General features: G+C 43.5%; 1 long non-coding RNA gene across 1 annotated transcript; it reads left to right on the top strand.

Moving 5' to 3' along the window:
- The first annotated feature begins 2,731 nt into the window (after positions 1–2,731).
- Positions 2,732–14,275, top strand: LOC311119226. The gene is made up of 4 exons (XR_014611926.1): positions 2,732–2,811; positions 5,448–5,536; positions 5,752–5,807; positions 13,990–14,275. It is a non-coding gene; the product is annotated as an uncharacterized lncRNA (long non-coding RNA).
- The last annotated feature ends 467 nt before the right edge of the window (positions 14,276–14,742 follow it).

Raw genomic sequence — 14,742 nt, 5'->3', positions numbered from 1 at the left:
GGGGTTGCTGGCGTGACTGCCCCATTTTTCACAGCCATAATCAGAGCCAGCTGTCAAGATGAGAGCCCAGCGGACGGGGGCGGAACGGGGGAGGGAGGGGGTAGATGGAGGAGGAGGGAGAGGGAGGGGATGGGAGGGTGAGGGAGAAGGGGAGGGAGGGAGACAGAAGGGGAGGAGGAGGGAGAGAGGGAAAAGTTGGGCGGTGTGGGGGAGATGTATTTGGTAGAGGCTGACTTATCATAATTTAAATGGACTTTTCTTATGTATGGTTAATAAAGGAGGATGGAAAGAGGGACGGGTGGACCTTCCTTCCTACCCTCTACTAGTGTGTTGGTCCATACTCAGCATTGTAGAAGGAAAGGGTGAACGGCACTAGAGTGAATGTCAATTCTTTCCTGTGTCTACAGACTGTTCAGTTTCACATGTGGCGATGGTGTTATGTCTCAGCAGGTCACTGACTAAAGGGAGTGAATGATCATTGTTCATAAAAACTCAAAAATAAGGAAGCATTGCCGAAATACCATTCTGGTGGTAAACCGTGATGAGTTACTACACATGATGACGATGACGATGTCCCTTGTAAATACTATATTGTTGAGATGAGAAATACAAAAAAGTAAACAAGCAACGTTGACACAAACAGCTGCGATCCAGTTGTGTGTGTGTGTTGTGAAGTGATTAAGAGAGGTTTTATTGTCCATGTTTACCCTGTCCTAATAGGGCTTCATGGCTATGGAAGAGGGAAGGGTGGATCTTCCTTCTTTACTTCCTTCCTCCTCTGTGCTCCCATTTGTTGGCGAATACTCAGCATTGTAGAATGAAAGGGTGAACTGCGCTAGATTGTTGATTCCTTCCTGTGTCTGGTGTTATGATGTCTCAACATGTTGATGAGTCACACTAAAGGGATGTTAATGTTCTTGATCTTTGGACAAAGTGAAGGTGTCACCCATGGACCCCATTAAAATGTTCACTTTACATAAAGAGGATACTGGCACATAAAGAGGATGCTTTTCCATGTAAATATTATATTGATGGACAGAGTAGAATTGTAAACACTAAAAATGTAAACACTCGAATCAGGTAAAGTTGTCACAAATAGCTCTGTACCAGTTGTTGTTGTGATGTTGTTGTGATGTAAGAGAGGTTTTATCGTCCATGTTAACCCCGTCCTAATAGAGAGCTTCCTGGCTATGATGGGAGCACTGGTGGTTGCTGGGAATAGAACCTCTCCAGGTTCTGAATGGTTGATTCTAAAGAGTGATAGAGTGATAGAGTATGATAAAGCTGTCAGTCAAACTGAGCTAAAAAAAACAATCAGATTCTATCTCAGATGGAATATTTCAACCGGCTATCAAGATAACAGTTATGAAGACATTTATATCATATCATTCAGATCCAACCCTTTGCCAAATGATAGAGAAACTGCTACATCAAGTGATAAAAGTATGTCCTGGGAGAAACCCAGTTACAGTAGGTAACACAGTATACTGTTTCTGTGTCTCTGTCAATCTATTTTAAGTCTGACAGAACTCCCCTTTCTGCCCACTTCCTCTGTACAGGTCGTTATCTGATGCTGGGATTGCTCTAATGTGTGGTCCCCTAGCTGCTTGTCAAAATAATGTCACTCTGTGTGTGTGTGTGTGTGTGTGTGTGTGTGTGTGTGTGTGTGTGTGTGTGTGTGTGTGTGTGTGTGTGTGTGTGAGAGAGCGAGAGAGAGAGAGAGAGAGAGAGAGAGAGCGAGTGAGAGAGAGAGAGAGAGAGAGAGAGAGAGAGAGAGAGAGAGAGAGAGAGAGAGAGAGAGAGAGAGAGAGAGAGAGAGAGAGAGAGAGAGAGAGAGAGAGAGAGAGAGAGAGAGAGAGAGAGAGAGAGCCCATTAGCCCATATCACCCTGTGGGTCACCAGGGTCATCCAGTCCAGACTTTGTTCCTTCACACCATGCTCACTGTGTCCTCATGTGGCCTGGCTGTGCTATCAGGGAGAGGGAGCACAGTGACCCTCCATGTTGATTTTGGGAGTTCCATCACTGGAACTGGAACTTGGATATTTGTTTTTAACAGACTATTATGGCTTGTCTCTCTCTCTCTCTCTCTCTCTCTGTCTCTCTTCCGGACCTGCCGTCTCGACCTCGAACTATTGCACCCTCTATAACCACTGTGATTATTAATTGACCCTGCTCGTCATCTATGAACGTTTGAACGTCTCGAAGAACGATCTGGCCTTAATGGCCATGTACTCTTAGAATCTCCACCCGGCACAGCTAGAAGAGGACTGGCCACCCGTCAGAGCCTGGTTCCTCTCTAGGTTTCTTCCTAGGTTCCTGCCTTTCTAGGGAGTTTTTCATAGCCACTGTGCTTCTGCCTCTGCATTGCTTGCTCTTTGGGGTTTTAGGCTGGGTATCTGTAAATCACTTTGTGACAAGTTATGATGTAAAAAGGGCTTCATAACATACATTTGATTGATTGATTGTTACTTGTTAGGTTACTTTATTGTTAAGTGTGTGTGTGTGTGTGTGTGTGTGTGTGCGTGCGTGCGTGTCGCCTTAATGACTGACAACTGTGACTGACTCATCCAGTCTGTGACCCTAGATGACACTCATCTCAGTCTTCTGGAGTTTCTGGGTTCAGTGTAAACACACACCGTTTCACAACACGTCCCCTCTATCCCTATTGGCTCTCTGCCTTTCTGTCCTGTGGTCCCACAGTACTCCCTACTCAGAAACACTCTCTAGCCAGCCGGTGCTTGTGTGATCGCCGGTGAGAACCGAGTCAATGATGACGATGGTGGTATCTAGCCTCAGTAGCCAGTAGCCTGGTAGGTTCACGACTACTTACGTTCCTTGTCCTCTCATTGTGTGACTCCAGGTCAGGCTATTACAGTGCATCTTATCTATATGGAGCTGTCTATGACAAACCGTCTGTATGACTGAGATTATCTATTAATGCTGTATTTTAGAGCCTGGCCTTGTATTCCCATGCTGGGGTTTATAAATGACAGAGAGAGGATGTATAAAACCTAGTCTGGTCCCAGATCTGACTGTGTTGTCTTGCCAACTCCTGTGGTAATTGTTATGAGTGGGCAAAAAGTTATAATAAAGTTGTTCTATTCAATACTTATTCTAAGTACTGAAGGAGCTTCAGGAAGCATCAGACATTGATAAATGATTGACACAATGATGCCTGTAAATGTAATAATCATAGATCATTTACCTAACTGACCTAACTAATTCACAACAACGATGTCTTGTTGCTCTGGTCTGGTGACTTGCTTGGTGAACACAGCTGTAAAATGTCATATTGTTTTTGTTCTACCTCGTTATTTTTAGTATTACATTATTATATAATAATATTTTGACCAATCCCTTAGCTTTTCGAAGTTAAGACATGTACCATGGGCCTACATTCCACATTTGGTGTTATGAGAATAAGTATTTTTGAAGAATTCTTAGCATATTCTATCTACAGGCATAGTGTGGCCATCTTTGAATGCATCAACGTTATTTTCTCAAACTCCTTAGGGAATATTGTGATGAGTCCCAAGACCAAATCTGGAGTGAAATCTGACTTTTAGTCCATGAGAAGATTTTTTATAGTCAAAAAGTGAATTGTTAATGGTTTCCTTATATTTTTGAAGATATAAATGTCAAACTTAACATGGTTCTTTGATGACCCTAAAAAGTTTCAAGTTGATAGGCCATTGGGGAGTGGATTTACAAAGGATTTAAATGAACACGTAATTTCCTGATTTACCAATAACTCAGCAATCTCTTAACCAATCCCTTAGCTTTTCTCAATCTAAGTTAAGAGATGTACCATGGGCCTACATACAGAAAGGTGTTATTTGGACTTATAGTTCATGAGAGTACGTTTTTTTCCAAATTTCCAAGACTGAGGAAAATCGATCCTGACAGACCTTATGGGTCCTTGAAGCAAATTTGTTCAGCATGAGGAATGACACCTATACACAAGGTTTCAAGTCTCTAGGTCAAACAGGGGGTGGATATGAGGGTTTAAGTGAGACTGCTTATAACAACGCCACCTATAGGTGCCATTCTTTTTGACCAAGTTACTCATGGCCTCTAGTTTCTGTGTGCCAAATTAGAAAAAAGTTACCAATCGATGCTTGAGTTATTTGACCATATCAAGGGGAAAAAAGAATCTAAAAATAGCAATATGTTTGCTGTGAACCCCTAACAAGGCTCACTCTCAGTTTCCTGTGGTTGCCTTGAGGCATGTCACAGGAAGTGATGTCACTTCCTGCTCCATCACATCAGTGTGGAAAATAGAAGCCCCCCAAATGTCCTCAGACCCTAACAAGACTCACTCTCAGTTTCCTGTGGTTGCCTCGAGGCAAATAACTCAAGCAAATAACAGGAAGTAATGTCACTTCCTGCTCCATCACATCAGTGTGGAAAGTAAAAGCACCCAAATGTCCTTGGTCCCACTTCTGATATATACTGAACAAAAACATAAACGCAACATGCAACAATTTCAACAATTTTACTGAGTTACAGTTTCTATAAGGAAATCAGTCAATTAAAATAAATAAATAATGCCCTAATCTCCCACTGGGGAGCCAGGCCCAGCCAAACAGAATGAGATTTTTATTACAGCCAGAAATACTCCTCAATTTCATCAGCTGTCCGGGTGGCTGGTCTCAGACGATCCCGCAGCTGAAGAGGCCGGATGTGAAGGTCCTGGTCTGGCGTGGTTATGGTTGTGAAGCCGTTTGGACGTACTGCCAAATTCTCGAAAACGACATTGGAGGCAGTTTATGGTAGAGAAATGAACATTCTTTGGCAGCAGTTCTGGTGGACATTCCTGCAGTCAGCATGCCAATTACACGCTCCCTCAAAACTTGAGACATCTGTGGCATTGTGTTGTGTGACAAAACTGCACATTTTAGAGTGGCCTTTTATTGTCCCCAGCACAAGGTTCACCTGTGTAATGAGAATGCTGTTTAATCAGCTTCTTGATATGCCACACCTGTCAGGTGAATGGATTACCTTGGCAAAGGAGAAAAGCTCACTAACAGGGATGTAAACAAACTTGTGCACAACATTTGAGAGAAATATGTTTTTTGTGCAAATGGAATATTTCTGGGATCTTTTATTTTAGCTCATGAAACACTTTACATGTTGCATTTATATTTCTATTCAGTATATTACATATAGAACCACAAGCTTTAATTAGGTATGGCAGGTTTCCGAGGTGACGTAAAAAAAAAAAAACTAAATATTCCACCCAGAAACCACTGTAGCTAAACATACAGTACTGTCCCACAACATGATACATAGGAGAACCACACGCTTTATTAGGTAAGGTGAAGTACGATAACCTAAATGTTTCAGTACCCCAACCACTGTAGCTAATCATATCACAGTTTCCCCACTGCCACTGCAGTCTTCAACTAGATTGTTGGTTATGTGTAGGATGTTGTGTCCTCTGCAGCAGACATCTTACTGTCTCACCCACCAAACTTCCGGTGTCTTAACCAAGACTGCAGATTGCTGCTGCTGTATGTGGAACAAGCAGGGGAGGTGAGATGTTCTCCATTCTTTGATGTCTCTTTATACGTAGCCTACGTACGTAATGTACATATGCAGGCACAGCTCAGAGCAGAACAGACGTTTCATTTAACCCATGCATGCCCACACAGGAATTAGTCAGCTGCATACACAAAAGGGCAGCAAAACATCTTCTGTGAGTGTTTCACTTGGTTTATTTACTGTAACAAGGTCCTTTTTTCCTGCAGACTCCACAGAACATACATCTCCATAATAAGCCCAGTGGTGGAAAAAGTACCCAATTGTGAGTAAAAGTAAAGATACTGTACCTTAATAGAAAATGACTCAAGTAAAAGTTAAAGTCACCCAGCAAAATAGTACTTGAGTAAAAGTAGTACTTGAGTACACCCATTTTGAATGTTATATTGTTTTTGTGCATCTCTGAGTGATGTTCTATCGATTCCCTGAGTCATTTCATGCTTTCATGTGTATCTGAGTTATTGACATTCAAGCAGGCAGAAATCCGACCGGTATGACGTAGAACCGTGATAAAGTCGCTCTCACTACACTGGAAGTTAATAGGAAAACGAATTTTAGATCACGAAAACGTCTATCATACATGTCAGATTTTAATACTGGCCGATGTCATGACTCGGGAGGATGTCTTCTCTCGAATGAGCCATTGATCATATTTTTGCGATATTCCTACCTCGAGACATTTGTAATTTAATGGAGGGTCTAGCATATTTTTCCTATTTCTCTATGGAGGACTAAAAGTGCCACAATTAAATAAATAAATACACCATTAAATAATTACTTAAATGTGTCATTAATTAATTAAAATTAGAATTAAATACATAAATGTGTTATTAAATGTGTCATTAATTAATTCAAATACCGATTCATTTTATGTAAAATACATATATAATAATTTCACTATTTACATTTACATTTCATGGTCCTGCGTTGGAGTGCTTCCTGAATTACTTAAAACTGTCAAACTGACCCATCAAAAGTTGGTAGGCGGAACCTAACGCCTGATTGGTTACCCTCTGCATCAAGCCAAGACAAATCAATTCCGGATAATGTCAGCAGGTCCTGCTTCTACATCCTCTGCTAAGTTTAAAATGTCTCTAACCAACTCCCTGGAAAGTTCACGGAGATCCTCCATTGTCTCTATCCAGGTTGGCCTACTCTACTTCAGACCAAAGCAATGGATCAGACTAGATTCGCGTTAGCCCCGCCCACTGACTTTGATGGGTCAGTTTGACAGTTTGAAGTAATTCATGAATCACTGCAATGCAGGATCATGAAATGTAAATGTAAATAGTGAAATAATTATATATGTATTTTACATAAAATGAATCGGTATTTGAATTAATTAATGATACATTTAATTACACATTTATGTATTTAATTCTAATTTTAATTAATTAATGACACATTTAAGTAATTATTTAATGGTGTATTTATTTATTTAATTGTGGCACTTTTAGTCCTCCATATTTCTCTGCCTCTTTAGTCCAGGGTGCATTGCATGGTGCCTTACCAGAGATATTATAGAAAGGAGATAGGAATCCAATGAATGAGACTGTCGACCAATCGCGTTCACGTTGTCATGCTGCATCACACGGTTGCAAAGTTAGTGTATATGTCGAGAAACGTGCCTATTTTCCTCGAAAGTATGTAATGTTATGATTCCAAAGCTAAACGATACTAAAGATAGCAAGTTAATTATCTCACATCTTAGAAAGGATTTGTAATGTTGTACTTCTTGTTGACAAAATTTGTGCTAATGTTGGGTTTTTGAGCTAACGCCCAATAGACTCCCATTCACTCCTTGAAGGAGAGTACTCCTTGTCCCAGCATCGCCCAGAGTGCACCGCACGGCTCATTGATGTAGCATGGACAATGTTTCCCATCTCCTCAAAAGTAGATCTACCGTTGAGAATCTTAGACTCCACTATGTGAGGCACATCGATCCACAGGTTGAACATGGTGAGATTGTAGACTCCTAAATTGATAGTGCAGTTTGTTTAGCCGATTTTACATTTACATTTTAGTCATTTAGCAGACGCTCTTATCCAGAGCGACTTATAGTTAGTGAGTGCATACATTTTTCATACTGGCCCCCCGTGGGAAATGAACCCACAACCCTGGCGTTGCAAGCGCCATGCTCTACCAACTGAGCTACAGGAGGCCTTTTACAGCTAACTAGCTACGTTACATGCTGATATTGTCTTTGGTATTATTGTGTGTAGCTACGTTTGCTAGCTAGCTAGCTAGCCAGCCAGACCATAAAGAGAGCATTGCATTGTGGATTTTGTAGTCGACTTGAGCTGCAACAGAGTTCCACAACGATTTTGTTGCTACCAACCTTATTATAACACCAAAATGAAACATTTGTTCACAAAAATATTGTTCTCACATATTAGTGTTATTTAACACTGTAAATTAAAGGAATTAGTAGTTTTGGGTGGATTGTTCCTTTAAATATCAAAAGTAAATGTAATTGCTCAAATATACTTAAGTATCAAAAGTTAAAGATAAAGTATGAATCAGTTCACATTCTTTATATTAAGCAAACCAGACGGCAAGATTTTATTGTTTTGTTATTTTTTTACGAATAACCAGGGGCACACTCCAACACTCAGACATCATTTACAAATGAAGCATTTGTGTTAGTGAGTCCACCAGATCAGAGGCAGTAGGGATGACCAGGGATGTTCTCTTGATAAGTGAGTGAATTGGACCATTCCTGTCCTGCTAAGCATTCAAAATGTAACGAGTACTTTTGGGTGTCAGGGAAAATGTATGGAGTAAAAAGTACATTATTTTCTTTAGGAATGTAGTGGAGTAAAAGTAAAAGTTGTCAAAAAAATATAAATAGTAAAGGAAAGTACAGATACACAAAACACTACATAAGTAGTACTTTAAAGTATTTTTACTTAAGTACTTTACACCACTGAATAAGCCTAAAAACAACCAGCCCGTACAGCCTTCTGACCTCTGTGATGCCATCAGACTTCATATTTTCAGACCCAAGTGAGTCTTATAACTCAGGGTCATCAGACTCAGAGAAGGAATCTGCCGGTCACAAAGTTGTTCTAGAACATGTTTTTATCTACAGCAGCAGCTCTGTGTATTCTATTTCCCTGGACCCTCTCCTGGTGCAACACCAGTCTGGTCCCATATCTGTTTGTGCTGTCTTGCCAATTATGGTTTGGCTATTTCACATGACAATGACCGCATCAGAGTTGGCAAGAAAGCACAAACAGATCTGGGACCAGGTTGGTGCAAGACAATGGTGCTACCCATACACAACAGGATAAAACAATGTTCTTACCATGTAAACGTGCTAAATCACAATGAGAGTTGAAGATTTGATTACTATGATGCAGGACCAGGAACCAAATTCCACCTGGGACCACTCAAACCCATGCCCAGCACATTACCATCCCTTATAGCATAGGCTGTGGACTAATCCCCTTCTGTTAGTCTGTGGAGGTTACATTACATTACATGAAGGGCCAGCCAGGCTAATTGGTAAGTTTAAATAGTTCTCCACTACTTCCTCTGGGAACATGTTAGTGACAGAAACAGCTCAAAACAAGCTTCTGGAAAACAACAAGCCAGAATGTTTTATGGTTCTTTAAACCCCCAGACAACATGGTGTATTACTGTGACCTTGTTGTGTTGTTACTGTTCTCAGAGGTGGAAGGACAAAAAGGATGTTGATGCTGTTACTCAAAAGGTGACAAAGGTTCAGTATATAACTGACTACTACTTGTTGTATCGTTTGTTTCTTGAACGTTGAATGTCACTTGTTACTGAAACACGAGTGTTTGGCAGCAAACCTAGAGGTAAGCCGAAGGGTCCTTGAATCCGGGATCCTTCGGACGTCCCTACGCCATTGAAGTTGACATTTAAAATGGTTATGGTAAGGGTTATGGTTCAGGTTCAGTTTAGGGTAAGGGTAAGGGTAGGGGTTAGGTTTTAGGGTATGGACATCCAAAGGATATCGGATAGCACTATTCCTAGCCGAAGGGGTTCGAGCAGAGGAGGATGTTGAATGGGGCTGGGGCTCACTAAAATGCAAATGTTAAGAAAATAATGTCCCTAATTATACCAACAAGCCTGGATAATTTCCTGTAGTGATGCTTAAACTATGCTATTTCTGCCTGGCTCTATATATTTTCATAGGGGAGGAGGAGGAGAGGAGGGGGAGGCTTTGTGTGGACATTTAATCCTCTCTGGAATTGTATTTATTAATTTATTAATTCCAATACAGAACCTCCCATTCCTGCTCTCCTCTTCCTCCTTACTCCCATCTCCTCCCTGCTCTCCCCTCTTCTCCATTCTCTGCCCTGCTCATTGCCCTGCTTCCAGCCCTCTTCCCTGCTCCTCTCACAGCTTCTTTCCTTGCTCCCCCCATCCTCTCCTCTGTCCTTCCCCACTATTCCCACTCCCCTTGTCCTCCTTCCCCCTCTCCCCTCCTGCGAGCTTACCCGGCCTGCCAGAACTCTGTTGGCTGATGTTTACTGGACTGGATGGGCTATTTCCCATGGTGCACGGTGCCTGCGGTGATATCTTATTTATACAAGGCCCGATATGGTAGAACAGAGGGGTTTATTTTGGTCTGCTCCCCATAGATGGATCTGATTTCTCCCGATTCAAGTCGTTTCCTACATACGTGCTGCTCTTCAGGTTGGAGAGTGTGCCGGACCGGTTGCCTGGCTACGGTCGGACAAAGTTTGTTGTTAATCGACAAAGTTAAAAGGGCTGAGTGAGTGGCCTCAAAATCGGAAGGTCAGAAACTCTGTCATAGCATCATAGAGTTATATTTATGACAATGGAGTGACTTCTGGCACTTCACAGGAAGTTGTCTAATAAACTAAAAAAAAACAGGCATTGTTTGTCTTGAGTTATTACATAAAGCTTCTTATCTTGTGGTGGTGTATAGTTATTGGTCAATAAAATCACTTTATTAAAGTTTATCCGAGGACTACAGTCTGGAATGAATAGATTAGATGATATACAGGTAACTGCCAAAATAAAGGAAACACCAACATAAAGTGTCTTAATAGGGCGTTGGGCCACCATGAGCCAGAACAGCTTCAATGCACCTTGGCATAGATTCTACAAGTGTCTGGAACTCTATTGGAGGGATGCAACACAATTCTTCCATTAGAAATGCCAAAATTTGGTGTTTTGTTGATGGTGGTGGAAAACACTGTCTCAGGCGTCGCTCCAGATGTGTTCAATTGTGTTGAGATCTGGTTACTGCGATGGCCATGGCATATAGTTTACATTGTTTTCATGCTCATCAAACGATTCAGTGACCACTCGTGCCCTGTGGATGAGGGAATTGTAATCCTATGGGGTATAGCCATGGTAGCCAAAAATAATGGCCAGCCCAGCAATTTTTATACATGACCCTAAGCATGACCCTAAGTTAATTGCTTAATTAACCCAGGAACCACACGTGTGGAAGCACCTGCTTTCAATATACTTTGTATCCATCATTTACTCAAGTGTTTCCATTATTTTTGGCAGTTACCTGTACACAATGAGATTGTTTACAAAATAGATATTGTTGTTATTGACTGGATGATGTACACAGGGTTATTGGGTTGTTTTCTATTCTGAAATATGCAGTAGTTCAAGAGGGTATGAGAAAGATCCCCAATTAAGTTTTGTCTTAAAATGTGTTATAATGAAGACAAGTAATGATAAGTTATGGGTCTTAAAATAAACATTTTCTCCCGCAGCTTGACTCAACATGTGCTCATATTAAATGATGGAGATAATATTTGTAATGCTTGGCTCTGGCTGTGTCTCTGTAAATGCTTTAGCTATGAAGCACAAACAAACAGCAACACACACAAGGCATATTTGAAGCATTAGACTAGCATCTGCCTTTTATAACCTCTCTTGTCATAATGCATCTCAGACCACCAATGACTGACTGGCATAGTGCATGATGATGCCAGTTAGGATGAGGTGTAGGATATATGATTCCAGGTAGGATTGGGTGTAGGCGTACATAGCTGTTTCTGATTGTTCTGTTGAGCTGAGTGAGCTCTCTCTCAAATTTCTCCATTCTCGCTCGTTCCTCTCTCTCTCTCTCTCTCTCTCTCTCTCTCTCTCTCTCTCTCTCTCTCTCTCTCTCTCTCTCTCTCTCTCTCTCTCTCGCTCTCTCTCTACTTGTCTTTCTCAGGTTGTGGTGTAGTCATACTCCTATGTACTGATTGTTCTGTGCTCTCTGTCCCTCCCCATCTCTCCCTTCCCATCTCTCCTTCCCATATCTCCTTCCCCATCATCTCCTTCCCATATCTCCTTCCCCATCTCTCCCTTCCCATCTCTCCTTCCCATATCTCCTTCCCCATCATCTCCTTCCCATATCTCATTCCCCATCTCTCCTCCCCATCTCTCCTTCCCATCTCTTCATCCCCATCTCTCCTTCCCATATCTCCTTCCCCATCTCTCCTTCCCATCTCTCCTTCCCATCTCTCCTTCCCATCTCTTCATCCCCATCTCTCCTTCCCCATCTCTCCTTCCCCATCTCTCCTTCCCATCTCTCCTTCCCATCTCTTCATCCCCATCTCTCCTTCCCATATCTCCTTCCCCATCTCTCCTTCCCCATCTCTCCTTCCCATCTCCCCTTCCCCACCTCTCCTTCCCATCTCTCCTTCCCCATCTCTCCTTCCCATCTCTCCTTCCCATCTCTCCTTCCCATCTCTCCTTCCCATCTCTTCATCCCCACATCTCCTTCCCATATCTCCTTCCCATATCTCCTTCCCCATCTCTCCTTCCCATATTTTCTTCCCCATCTCTCCTTCCCATCTCTCCTTCCCATCTCTTCATCCCCATCTTTCCTTCCCATATCTCCTTCCCCATCCCTCCTTCCCATCTCTCCTTCCCATCTTTCCTTCTCATATCTCCTTCCCCATCTCTCCATCCCATCTCTCCTTCCCCATCTCTCCTTCCCATCTCTCCTTCCCATCTCTTCATCCCCATCTCTCCTTCCCATATCTCCTTCCCCATCTCTCCTCCCGATCTCTCCTTCCCATCTCTTCATCCCCATCTCTCCTTCCCATCTCTCCTTCCCCATCTCTCCTTCCCATATCTCCTTCCCATCTCTTCATCCCCATCTCTCCTTCCCATATCTCCTTCTCCATCTCTCCTCCCGATCTCTCCTTCCCATCTCTTCATCCCCATCTCTCCTTCCCCATCTCTCCTTCCCATATCTCCTTCCCCATCACTCCTTCCCATATCTCCTTCCCCATCTTTCCTTCCCATCTCTCCTTCCCCGTCTCTCCTTCCCCATCTCTCCTTCCCATCTCTCCTTCCCCATCTCTCCTTCCCATATCCCCTGCCCCATCTCTCCTTCCCATCTCTTCTTCTCCATCTCTCCTTCCCATCTCTCCTTCCCATATCTCCTTCCCCATCTCTCCTTCCCCATCTCTCCTTCCCATCTCTCCTTCCCATCTTTCCTTCCCATATCTCCTTTCCCATCTCTTCATCCCCATCTCTCCTTCCCATCTCTCCTTCCCCATCTCTCCTTCCCATCTCTCCTTCCCCATTTTTCCTTCCCATCTCTCCTTCCCATATCTCCTTCCACATCTCTCCTTCCCATCTCTCCTTCCCATCTCTCCTTCCCCATCTCTCCTTCCCATCTCTCCTTCCCATCTCTCCTTCCCATCTTTCCTTCCCATCTCTCCTTCCCCATCTCTCCTTCCCATATCTCCTTCCCCATCTCTCCTCCCCATCTCTCCTTCCCATCTCTCCTTCCCATCTCTTCATCCCCATATCTCATCCCCATCTTTCCTTCCCATCTCTCCTTCCCATATCTCCTTCCCATATCTCCTTCCCCATCCCTCCTTCCCATCTCTCCTTTCCCATCTCTTCATCCCCATCTCTCCTTCCCATATCTCCTTCCCCATCCCTCCTTCCCCATCTCTTCATCCCCATCTCTCCTTCCCCATCTTTCCTTCCCATCTCTCCTTCCCATATCTCCTTCCCATCTCTCCTTCCCCATCTCTCCTTCCCATATCTCCTTTCCCATCTCTCCTTCCATCTCTCCTTCCCCATCTCTCCTTCCCATATCTCCTTTCCCATCCCTCCTTCCCATCTCTCCTTCCCCATCTTTCCTTCCCATCTCTCCTTCCCCATCTCTCCTTCCCCATCTCTCCTTCCCCATCTCTCCTTCCCCATCTCTCCTTCCCATCTTTCCTTCCCCATCTTTCCTTCCCCATCTTTCCTTCCCCATCTCTCCTTCCCATCTCTCCTTCCCCATCTCTCCTTCCCATCTCTCCTTCCCATCTCTTCATCCCCATCTCTCCTTCCCCATCCCTCCTTCCCATCTCTCCTTCCCATCTCTCCTTCCCATCTCTTCATCCCCATCTCTCCTTCCCCATCTCTCCTTCCCATCTCTCCTTTCCATCTCTTCATCCCCATCTCTCCTTCCCATCTCTCCTTCCCAGCTCTCCTTCCCCATCTCTCCTTCCCATATCTCCTTCCCCATCTCTCTCTCCCTAGAGCGCGCAAACAGGGTGAGCGGTATTTGCAGGCCACAGAGAGCATTAGCAGTGAGCTAATGATTGAGGACTGAGCTCAGGAGTACAAGAATTGCTGGTGGATGATGGGAAAGCAGAGCAGAGCGGAGTGCAGCACCCCTGACTGTGTCAACACCCTAGCCCAGATGTGCTGCATCACTCCCAGTCATGTAACATTCTCTCTCTCTCTCTCTCTCTCTCTCTCTCTCTCTCTCTCTCTCTCTCTCTCTCTCTCTCTCTCTCTCTCTCTCTCTCTTCTCTCTCTCTCTCTCTCTCTCTCTCTCTTTATCTCTGTCTGTCTGTCTGTCTGTCTGTCTGAGGTTGTGTGTGTGTCACACTCAGAGAGCTTAGCCCTAGTCAGAAGGCTGCTGCATTGCAAGACTGTGTGTCCATGTATCCTCTACTACCAAGTTAGGAATAGGGTCTAGAAGACCTAGGTGGCACCTCCCCAGCATCAACATCTGGTGCGGAGCGGAGCGAAGCAGGCCGCTCTCCTCTGATCGCTGCTCTCTGATCCAATGATTTACGAGTCCTGGATGGGATAATTACGACCCGACTGGAACACAGCTTTTCCTAAACATATCATCCAGTCCAATTTGTAACACTCCCGTCTCCACAAGCCTTTTAAAAACAAGACGGATCACAGTTCCTCTTAGGGTTCAGAGTGATAGCAGGGTAACT

The sequence above is a fragment of the Coregonus lavaretus genome (genome assembly GCF_964263955.1).
Source record: "Coregonus lavaretus genome assembly, contig: HAP1_SCAFFOLD_4219, whole genome shotgun sequence".
Lineage (NCBI taxonomy): Eukaryota > Metazoa > Chordata > Actinopteri > Salmoniformes > Salmonidae > Coregonus > Coregonus lavaretus.
The sequence above is the reverse complement of the archived record's forward strand: the minus strand, read 5'-3'. Positions and strand labels throughout refer to the sequence as shown.